The 10,214-nt window shown below is 47.6% G+C and overlaps 1 protein-coding gene and 1 long non-coding RNA gene across 4 annotated transcripts in view; one reads left to right on the top strand and one right to left on the bottom strand.

Moving 5' to 3' along the window:
• Positions 1–2,589, bottom strand: part of CXXC4 (CXXC finger protein 4) — a 28,642-nt gene extending 26,053 nt beyond the window's left edge. The window contains exons 1-2 of one of the 3 annotated variants that reach the window (XR_003540125.2): positions 2,506–2,547; positions 2,265–2,341 (exon numbers count right to left, since the gene is read on the bottom strand). The gene's annotated coding sequence lies outside the window, so the exon portion shown is untranslated. Of the gene's footprint in view, positions 1–151; positions 185–2,264 lie in introns of those variants that run through there. The other 2 variants (XR_005563598.1, XM_039381508.1) reach the window with 2 other exon arrangements.
• Positions 2,590–3,261: 672 nt separating this feature from the next.
• Positions 3,262–5,262, top strand: LOC120323285. The gene is made up of 3 exons (XR_005563599.1): positions 3,262–3,864; positions 3,942–4,107; positions 4,964–5,262. It is a non-coding gene; the product is annotated as an uncharacterized LOC120323285 (long non-coding RNA).
• Positions 5,263–10,214: the final 4,952 nt, after the last annotated feature.

Genomic DNA, 10,214 nt, shown 5'->3' with positions numbered 1-10,214 from the left:
TGGGGGGGGGGGCACGACACGGGTGGGGGACACACGCCGCCGTACCCGCGGGCAGAGGGCTTGAAGGGGCGGCCCGGGCAGAGTAAGCCCGGTCCCGGGACAAGGTGGGGGCGGGGGGACACGACACGGGGACCGCGTGCTGCCCACCTACCAGCACCGGGAAAAATGAAAAGGCACGGAAAAAGGGAGGGGGGGAAATAAATAAAAGGAATTATGGAAAAAAAAAAATGAAAAAAGAGGGGGGGGGGGGAGGGAGCCGCCAGCTGCCACGGTGTCCTTCTGCGCCCGGCGGTCATTAGCTGCCTGCCGGCACAGCTGGCTCCGCCGGGCGCTGGTTGCGGCGGCACCGGCCCCCCCGACGCTCCCCGCCGCCTCCGGGCACGGGGGGGCTGCCTGCGGGCCGCGGGGGGGACGGGACTAGGTTAAAAAAAAAAAAAATACTTAAGTAATTTCACAGCCTGTGATCCCGGCGCCTGCAGCTGTACTAACGACAGAGTATTTATCCCAGCCTCTCGGGGAGGATTCCCCGCCACCGCCGCCGGGGGCTGCACAGGGAGGGCTAGGGACACACACACACACCCCGAGACGGGCAGAGCCCCTCTGCGGGGCAGGGGGCTTCATGGAGAGACAGCCTGGGAACGCTCGGGAGGGCACGTCGCTGTACCTGCTTGAACTAGCCCTCAGCGGGGAAAGATGGCTCTCTGCTTCAGGGCTAGGAAAGTTTAGGAGGGGGCTAAGGACACGGCGTCCGTTTTATTTCCCACCGCCCCCTTCTTCCCCCGGGAGGTGAAGGGGGGTATTTTAGTTTATGGCAATGAGGAAGGTATATTATGGCAGCCTGCGCGAACTAAAGCAAAACATAAGCATAACTTAAAAAGCCCTCAGTTTATGAACACTGCCTCTTTGTTTTCCTGATGCTCTACCTGAATAGTTCAGATATTTCCAGCATCTTTTCTGATGTAGTGCTATCGATCAGAAACGCTCACTCGGGAGGCAGTCGTGGGGCTACGTCTAGTTTCCAGACTCCGGTATGTTTAGTTCAAAATGGTTATCAATTACGGTAATTACGATCATAATTAGATTAATGAACCGTTTGCAGCCCAACCTACCGAGTGCAAAAACTTCGTCTTCTCCCAACGTCGTGCACTAAAAAGCGGGCTTTATGTAAACAAATCCAGATGAAGGGAGCGTAAATCTACAGAAGGAACCTCACCCCCGGCTGCACTGGGGACCGGCGGGCGTCTTTCCGTCGGGGGATAAAAAAAAAAAAAAAAAGACCCCGAGCCCGCAGGAGCCACCTCTGTGTTTCCACGTCAGGGAAAAACCCAGACTCTCGCTGCCTTCAGAGGTCTAGTGGCAATACAAAGGCTGCCCCGGAAAGCTCTAGGCTAAGCATCGTCTCGTGGAGGGATGCGAAGGATTTGCATACAGCAAAAGAAAAAAAAAAAACCTCTCCCGTTTCCAGAAAGGAAAACGTAGCTGCATATCCTCGATAACAACTACTCAATAAAACTAGTTTTGCCAGCCATGTGTATGAAAGCCCCGCATCTGGTAAGGAATAAAACGTTAGCGTTCAGCCTTTTATGCCAGAAGTCATACGCATTTTCTTGCCCTATTCCCCCCAGCATTAAAGTGGTTTCTCTCCACAAGAGCTTCCCTCGCTGGCTACCTTTTCTCTCCCCGCGATCCCCTCTCAGGGTTTATTGCCACCAGCAGCGAGAAAATGATGGTGCCCACCAACCGGGTCATTATTGTTTAATCGATGCATCTCCGGAGCATGAAAAGGGTACCCGAGACGCAGTTATTGATTTCCCTCCCCCACTAACTATCGCTCTCTTTTCTGCGAATGAAATAAATAAATAGAAATTGCTAGCCGGGCTTTGCGATTCTGTCCCTGCTTAAGCTAAATGTGACTGTACATGTTCAATGTTGCATATCTGCTCTGCCAAAGACAGAGAGATCAAAGGTCATATTTAACATTCAGGAGGAGGGGCGGGTGCAGATTAATTAATAAATTAATACAGCGATGCCTTTTATTGCCCAAGTCTAGCATTAATCTACTTTTACGATCCCAGAGAACAAGAACAACAGGAAAAAAAGAGCCCCCGACAAACCCACAAAATTTGAAAAACACAAAAAACGAACCCTCTAAAAAGAAACAAACAAACCTAAAAACCAAAACCACAAAAAAAACCAAAACAAAAATAACAACCCACGAAGAATAAGGGGGAAAAGGGGGGGGGGGAAGCAAACCAGTCACTTACCAGGCTCTTTATTTGGGGGGGCTTGAGCGTGCAGACGCTACCAGCCTGTCTGCCTTTAATTAGTTGCACATCAGTCCCTAACACAAAGAAGAAGAAGAAGAAGAAGAAAAATATCCAGATGTGCCTTGGCAGCTCCTCAATTACAACTTTGATACTTGTAAACAAACTGCAAGGGGCGGTGGGGAAGGTGGGGGGGGTGACAGGGGGGATAAATTAAGCCGCCGATCCACTAAACAAATACCTGTAAGTGGCTTTTTTCCCCCCTCTCCCTCTCTCGCCCGTTGCAGAGAAAGGAGGAGGAGGGGGGGAGCAGGGGAGGCGGCGGGGGGCGAGGAAGGAGCAGGCACAGAGGGAGGGCGGGAGGGAGTGTGCGTGTGTGTGTCTATGTGTGTGTGTGCGTGTGCGCGGTGGTCTCCTCTGCCGGCGCGCTGCTCGCCGCCCGTCTCCCGGCGCCCGCCCTCGCACACAGCGCCGGGAGTGCGTGTGCGTGTGGCGGTGCGGGGGAGGGGAGGGGAGGGCGGGGGCGGGAGGCGATCGCCGCCGAGGTGAGGGAGCGCGGCGGGAGGACGCAGGGATGCGGACACCCGCTGCCGCCGCCGCCGCCGAGCGGCGCGCACGGGCCGTGGCGCAGCGCGGGGGGCCGCCCCCGCCGCCGCCCCCGCCGCCCCCTCCGCCCCCTTCGCCCCCCTCCCGCGGCGGGGGCGCTGCGGCCGCGGCCGCCCGGTGCGGGGCTGCCGGCGGGGCGGGGCCGCCGAGCGCCGCAGAGGGGAGGGGAGGGGAGCGAAGGGGAGGGGGCGGCGGTGGGCAGGGCGCGCCCCGCCGCGCTGCGTCCTGTCACCCTCCCCGCGGGCGGGCGGGGAACTGCCGGCAAAGTTTGTGCCCCGGGAAGTTTGCGGAGGGGAGCTGGGGGCCCACCCCGTCCTGGCCCGCCCCTGCAGGCTGGAGCGGGAGGCCGATGCCCCGGTCAGCGTGGCATTTTTCACGAGCGTTTGCGCGTCTCTAACGACTACCACCCCCACGCATGCTATTAGCTTTTTATTTCAGACGCGTGAGGTGCTGCAGATTTCAGGCATATTTAGGCGAATTGGAGCCAGCCGAACCGTAGATGTTACACAAGTGTCTCGGCACTCGTTGGAAGCGCTTTCCCCACATTTGCCCTTTGCTTGTGCCAGAGCCCAGGAGGTGCATGGCCCCTGTCTGGGCAGGCCACGCATACCCCCGCACCTGAACTGCCAACGTTAAAACGCTTTTCTCAACAAGCAACTGACGTACAGAGATTGCATGCAAACACACAGCAGATCCTTAAAGAATTTCAGCAAACTATTAAAAAAAACCCAACCAAGCCCACTCGCCTTCCCCAGAGTTCTTGCAAGCACAAAAAGGGGCCTATATTCACCAAATAAATTATGCGTCACAAGTTCTTCATCCAGCTCCTCTTGGAGCGAGCGATGGCACTTACGGAGCCGTTGCTGCAGCCCGGTGCTGCCAGTGTGGGCACTAAGCAGTTAAGAAATGGATGTTTCTGCCAGGAAAATCATTTTAGCCATGTGTAAATTACAGAAGAAGAAGAGAAAATTGTACCGTTTCACTGGCTTTATATGTAAGTGAAGGATTTATGTGCAGACTGAAGTTTTATTTCCTTCCACGCCAATCTGAATTCAAGCTTGGGGTGCTCAGTTTTAGGGAATTACCCACAGGAAAGCGCTGCAGGAACATTTTCCCAGGAGCAGCAAGATGAGATGGATTTGAGCAGTGGGATTTGGCAAGAACCAGCAGCCTTGTGGTTAGTGCTCCAACAAGTGAGACTGACTGGTACAGGAGAGGGACAGTTATGGTTAATCAGGTAAGTTGCAGATCTGCAAGAAGGCGCGCTCCTGGCATTTACATTATGGATTGGTGCGCTTTATTTGGAACCAGTACGGTTTATCGAACTAATTAGCTGCTTCTAACCACACGATATGCATTTTGAAATACCCCCAAACATGGATTTGCATAATAAAGTGTAACCTCCCGACTAGCTAGCGTCATCCTTTATGACAGGTCTGCTGCCTTTTTCAAAGTCTTTTCGGTTTTGATACATTTTAAACCAAACTTATGGGGGGGGGGGGCCTGGGAGGGAGAATACAAATGAGGGGAAACAGTGTTTCAGTAATGTCACAAAGTGACAAAAAACAAGAGCTTTTTCTGTTGAGGTTCATTCCCTACCACTTTTCTCCCAAATTAGTTGTCAAAAGCCATACGCAATACTCCAAACACCGAGGACGTTTTTCAAACACAGACTTCTCCTGAACTCCAAACTTCCTTTAATCACAACCTGTGTCTCACTTAAGTAATCCTTTCCGAGTTAATTTATTACTCTTGAAGGAGTTACATTTTTAATAAGCTAAAAGAGGAAAAGGGGAAAACTCTGATAATCTTTTCTCATGCATAAAGAAGACCATTTCATGTATTTTTTAATTGTCATGTGAATTAAATTGCAGTGCTATATATAACCTTTCTGCTCCAGCCTGGAAACTTGTACACTTTTTTGGTGTTGGGGAAGAAGTGTGGAATCCAATTCAGATGGATTTTCTCTGAAATCTTTTTGCTTAGTAGAGTTCGGGGGGGTTTGGTTGGTTGGTTGATTGGGGGGTGTCATTGGGGTTTTTTTGTTTTGTTTGTTTGTATGTGTATGTGTTTATTTTTTGTTTTGTTTTCAGATACAAATATGTTTTATCCTACATTCTGCCCTGAGCCTGGGAGCCAAGGAGGACTGTAAGAGTGGAAAATGTACAGGTGTTTATTAGTGAGGTAGCCAACCTTCCAGCTACAACTATCTCATGACGAGTCCTCAGAAAACAACTCCAGATTGTCCTTTTCACCATAATCACTGCTTTGATGGGAAGGACAGAAAGTTAAAAATCACAGACTCTGTTTTTCGTTCAGAAACCATTCCTACTTCATTTTTAGCAGGAATGCAGGAAGAGGAGTATGTTGTAACATTGGTAACATGGGAACTGCCCTGCCTTTTAGGTTGTTCTGAAAGAAAGTTGCAAAAAAAAAAAAAAGAAACTCTTGTTCATTCTGTTACTGACTCTAGTGTGTATCTGCAAACTGGCCACTTTAAACCTACCCTGCTCCATTAAGTATTATAAGCACTAGAATTAGAAAAAGGAGTCAAAGCCAGCCCTTGGGTAATGCAGCAGTTCCTTACAGACTTCTAGCCGGATATTTTGTTTTTCCTAATGTTATTACTCTTTCTTTTTGTGTGCTGTTTTCCTAGGGCTCCCAAAGCCCACAGATACACTGTCAGGGCTAGACTCTGACTCTCTTGTTGTGTTTGGGTTTCCTTCTGCTGGGGCCAAGAGCTCTAAAATGTCCCAGACCACATGCGCTGTGACTCTGGCTTTCCTCTGGGTGGTCCATGTGGCACATGTCCTGAGCAGCCTAACCTTGGGTGTGGGTCTCTGCTACAGAAGAACTATGGATGGCAACTGGAAAAGCAGCTGCCACTGCTCCACTCACTTTTTCACTAGGAAATCTCCTGCTTTGCAAAGGAAGTGGTCGGTTTTCATTCAGGACCATGTGCCTTTACCTGCCACCAGCTCTATTTGTGCCTCACCCCTTGATGAAAATGGAAATGGTGGCTCAGCTGTTTTCCACCCTCAAGAAGGAACACATTTCTGGCACAGCCTTTTTTCTAGCACCAGTCTTGTGGGCACTCTGAATATATGGTCCTTCTCTTCTGAGACGGGGGTAAATTGAAGAACAGATGCAGAAGTTTTCTCAAAATTCCCAAACCAACTTCTTTTTTTATTTCATTGGTGGAAGAAATACATGAAAACATATGGAAATGTCTTGTACATCCACAGCAATAAAAGCACACCTGCACCCCGTTGCCTGGAATCCCTCATAACTCTTTGACATCCTTTGAGCTACAAATTATTTCACGGATTCTCTGGGACCTGGGCTTCAATCTAACCTGAAAGCTGTCTGTTTGTACTGCCATGATGCCAAATCCAGCCGCTCTGAGCTGCAGTTCATCTCTGTGACTTCCAGCAGTGCTAGGCACCCTCCTTCCTTCCTCTACAGATGGTCACCTTTCTGCTGGCACATATGTACCATTCCTCCTTCTCGTGGTTGCAGCCAGACACCTCCTGTTCACTCCCTCATACCTACCCCTGCTGCTTTCCACACATGCAGCCAGCCCATCCCAGCTCTCTGATGAAGGGGGACGCCTCGCTACTTGCCAGCTACTCTGGAGTTCTTGCATCAGTAAAGGGATAGTCCAGGCACAAACTAGTTTTTGTGTGCTGCAAGAAAAGACACCTGAGAACTGCTGAAAAGCACTGTCTGCCATAAAAATCAGGATAAACCCATCCATTAGAATGCCTCTCTTTCACTGCGCTCCTTGCTTTTGTTTGAAAGGAAATGCAGCAATTACCCCTATTACAGACACCTACAAATATTTACTTAAATTATGTAGCAGAGGGATTTTTTAAAAAAGTTATCACAGCTTAAACATTCCTATCACTTTGAATCTGGCTTGATTCCGTGTCAGGTACAGCCGCTTTCCTGATTCTTCAGGGGCAGGATTCCAGACTGCTGATCTCCAATTATACCGACTCCCAGAGGGCTCGATCCATCACTGATACAAGTCAACATTGCAGCTCTGCATTTGATAGAATGCTGCCAGATGAGAAACAGCAGTACCTAGGAAAAACAAAACCCACAGTGATCCTTATACTGTTGATGTCGGGATCCTGATAGGACAAAGAAGGGGAGTTCTGAAACCTGGGTCTAAAGAGCTGGCTACTAAAACCACCTGGGTCTGTTTAGACCACCTCAGCATCTCTCTTCTCTCTGGCTGACAGCCCACGCGTTGGTGCCACAGTTTCATTTCTTAATGTTTCTTAAAAACCGCCCTTCACTGGATTGGGGCTGGAGTGGGTTTTACCCTGTGAATGCTGTATGAATCTAAATGTCAAGCCAGAGATGTCATGCCAGCAGCTATCAAGGTGGTTTAGAATAAGCATTCCCTGGCCAGTAGACAGTAAGCATGGGCTTGTTCACCTAATCAGCTTTTGGGCTCCTCAGTGCTAAGGCTGTATTCTGTTTTTGTCAAATGGCATTGTACCAACACTCCTCTGGGGCAGCTGCTCAGAAAGTGTGTTTGTTCTTTCAGGGCTTGCATGTCCCAAAAAAACCTGTGAGAAAGGTTTGAATCATTGCAGCTAGTTCAGGATGGCTGACAGTTTTTCTTTCCTTTTGGGCCCTATTTTCAGATACTTCTCAATTTGTCAAGTTTCACCTCTTTGAACTAAAAGTTCCCTGTTTGAGAGGTATGCAGTCTCTAAAACCATTCAGCTGGTTTCCAGACTTCATTCTTAACTAACACATTTTCTGTGCTGAAATAATAACTATTTAAGAACTACTTTTCTAAGGAGCTGTAATGCCTTTGCACTTAGAAGCAAAAAGTTTAAAATTTGATCATTGTGAACATACCTCATTTGGCCAAATTGCACAAATTTCTGAGCTATAAAAAAGAAATCTTAGTTCACACACAGGAACTGTTAGAAGTGCAAGAGGGAAAAATTCTCCAAAGTGTCTCTTTTTGGCCAATCTTTGAAAAAGATTCCCTCAGTAAACACATTCCCTGTACTGGAACTGCTAAGCGATATGACAGTAGCAAAAGGCCACCATCAGCCACAGAGCATTCAAATTTAGTGATCTCTCTTATCAAATTATCAAAACATGGATGATCCCACTTCTAGAATATGGAGACAGACTTGTTGATGCTTGAGAAGTACACAGGTATCACAGAGATAACCTGTAGAAATTTTGGAATATGGAAGTGTGGAGCTGGGGAAACTCTATGAAGGAAGAAAAGGCTGATGGTGAGAAGGGACCATGGACTAAATAAGGAAACAATCCTGTGGAGAGACTAGTATGCCATCAGGTGTATGTAGCAAGCTGGTAGAGTAAGGATTGCATGGATAAACTCAAGAGAGCATCTCCTAGCTTTTGAGCCCTTCAGTCTTTGACCTTTGTGAAAATTCTGGAGGTTTCTATCCTCTGGGCTTGGCTGCCTTCTGAATTGTGGTACTCGTCTTGGAAGTGACAGGTTTTGCTTTACCTCTGTATGTAAGTTTTTGATGAGATAGTTCCATTTTCATATTTAATAAATTGGGGAGAGTAAAGACTTAATTAGAAAGCAGAGTTTTGTCAATTTAACATCATCTTCAGATGAATGACAGCCATCTTGTGCCAGATTTTCATATCACCGTGACCAAACACCTCTGGTAGATAATAGCAATGAGAAAGCAAGCTCATACCACCAAGCCATGACTTTGGCCCTGGAATGCCCAGGATAGCTACATCAAGCTACTCCATATTCTGTTAGTCTGAAAGAGCATTCAAAACTAAATTAGGAAGTACAGCAAACTTTTTTACTACCTCATAAAACAACAAAAGAAAACAATAGCAGCTGCTTCAGTTAATTTCTATAGGAAGAGAAATTTGAGTAAGATTTTTTCTCTAGAGAAAAGTCTTTTCTCTGTAGTTGTGATGTATAGCTTTGGTTACATTCTCATTGAAATAGCCAGAGATTTTGTTATCACCTCAGTTCTCACACTCTAAATATACACAAAAGACGTGTATATTTTACTATCCTGTTTTGTTAATGCTTTGCTCACCTCTTCTGTTGTCACATTTCCACTGTTAAGGCTCGTCTGGAATAAGCTTATTTTTTTTAAATACTTGATTTCACACACTACTACTATTTATGGTTAAGGCTTCATTGGGAAGAATGACAATCAATCATGACTCAAAGATGGTCTCAGTGCCAGAAGCACTTGTATCCTTCTACAGGCCATCATTCTAACTTACAATAAGCACCAGTAGGCAGTGGATGGTCATTTCCCTTACTGTTCCCTGAGGTCATCTTAATCAGCCCTTGCCTTTACTGTCAGAAGGCATAAAAATGGAACTCCACATGCTGCACAGCGTAGGACTGATGGATGACCCCAGAGGAGTACTTCTGATCCTCTGTCGATGTCCCCAGAACTTCCTTCTTTCTCTAATTTCAGAGGTATCCACAGATGAATAGGGGTGTGGAGGGCAGCTGGCTGCTCCAGTTGTCAGGTGGTTTAAAAGATACTGCAGGTAGCTGGAAGCTGACAGCACAGTGTCTGTCACTTGGATGACCACAACTAAGCACCTCCTTTGTAAGTCAGGACACTCAGCAGCAGGTATTGTCTCACAGAAAAGGTTATTGCTGTGGCTTAGATAATACCAGTTTCCATCATTTTATCACTGTTACCCCAGTTATGGGTGCTTTCAATATTCACCTACTTACAGCTGTGGACACAGAGGTTCAAGAAAGAGTATGCTGGAAAAGGGAAATGATATCCCAGATGCCAGTGCATGGTCAGAAGAATACACTACAATCCCAAGAATGGCAACAAAATGTGAGCTACTGGACTTGGGAAGAACAAGAATAAACACAGTGAAAAGCAAACAATAAAAAGCTGGTAAGAGAGGAAGAAATGTGGATAAGGTGTATTGTGAGGATTTAAAAGGAAAATCAGGGCAGAACAAAACACAGAAGGTGTCACAAGGGACATGAGCAAACTTTCTTGTTTCAACAAGATAGCTATTGTTTCTCATGCGTGTGCAGTCCTGTCCAAATGTGCCGTCACACAAATATTTTAAGTTGCTCTCTCCTGCCAGCAAGAGAGTTGTTATCATGGCAGCCGGTGCTGTGCTGCCGAGATGAGCCCCCAGAGAAAGCCCTCTCTCCTCTCACTCACGCACTGGCATGCCAGCCAATTCCCTGCACTCCTTCCTACGTGCTCAGAATGACGGTCACGTTTCAGTCAGTGCTTCAACCCTTTCTGGGTGTAACTTTAGCCCCCTTGAGCAGTGACATACCTGCTTTACACTGCATCTGCAGAACAGAAGAAACAAGGC

Source organism: Pipra filicauda, unplaced genomic scaffold (assembly GCF_003945595.2).
Source record: "Pipra filicauda isolate LSUMZ 115617 unplaced genomic scaffold, ASM394559v2 scaffold228_size1260155_pilon, whole genome shotgun sequence".
Lineage (NCBI taxonomy): Eukaryota > Metazoa > Chordata > Aves > Passeriformes > Pipridae > Pipra > Pipra filicauda.
The sequence above is the reverse complement of the archived record's forward strand: the minus strand, read 5'-3'. Positions and strand labels throughout refer to the sequence as shown.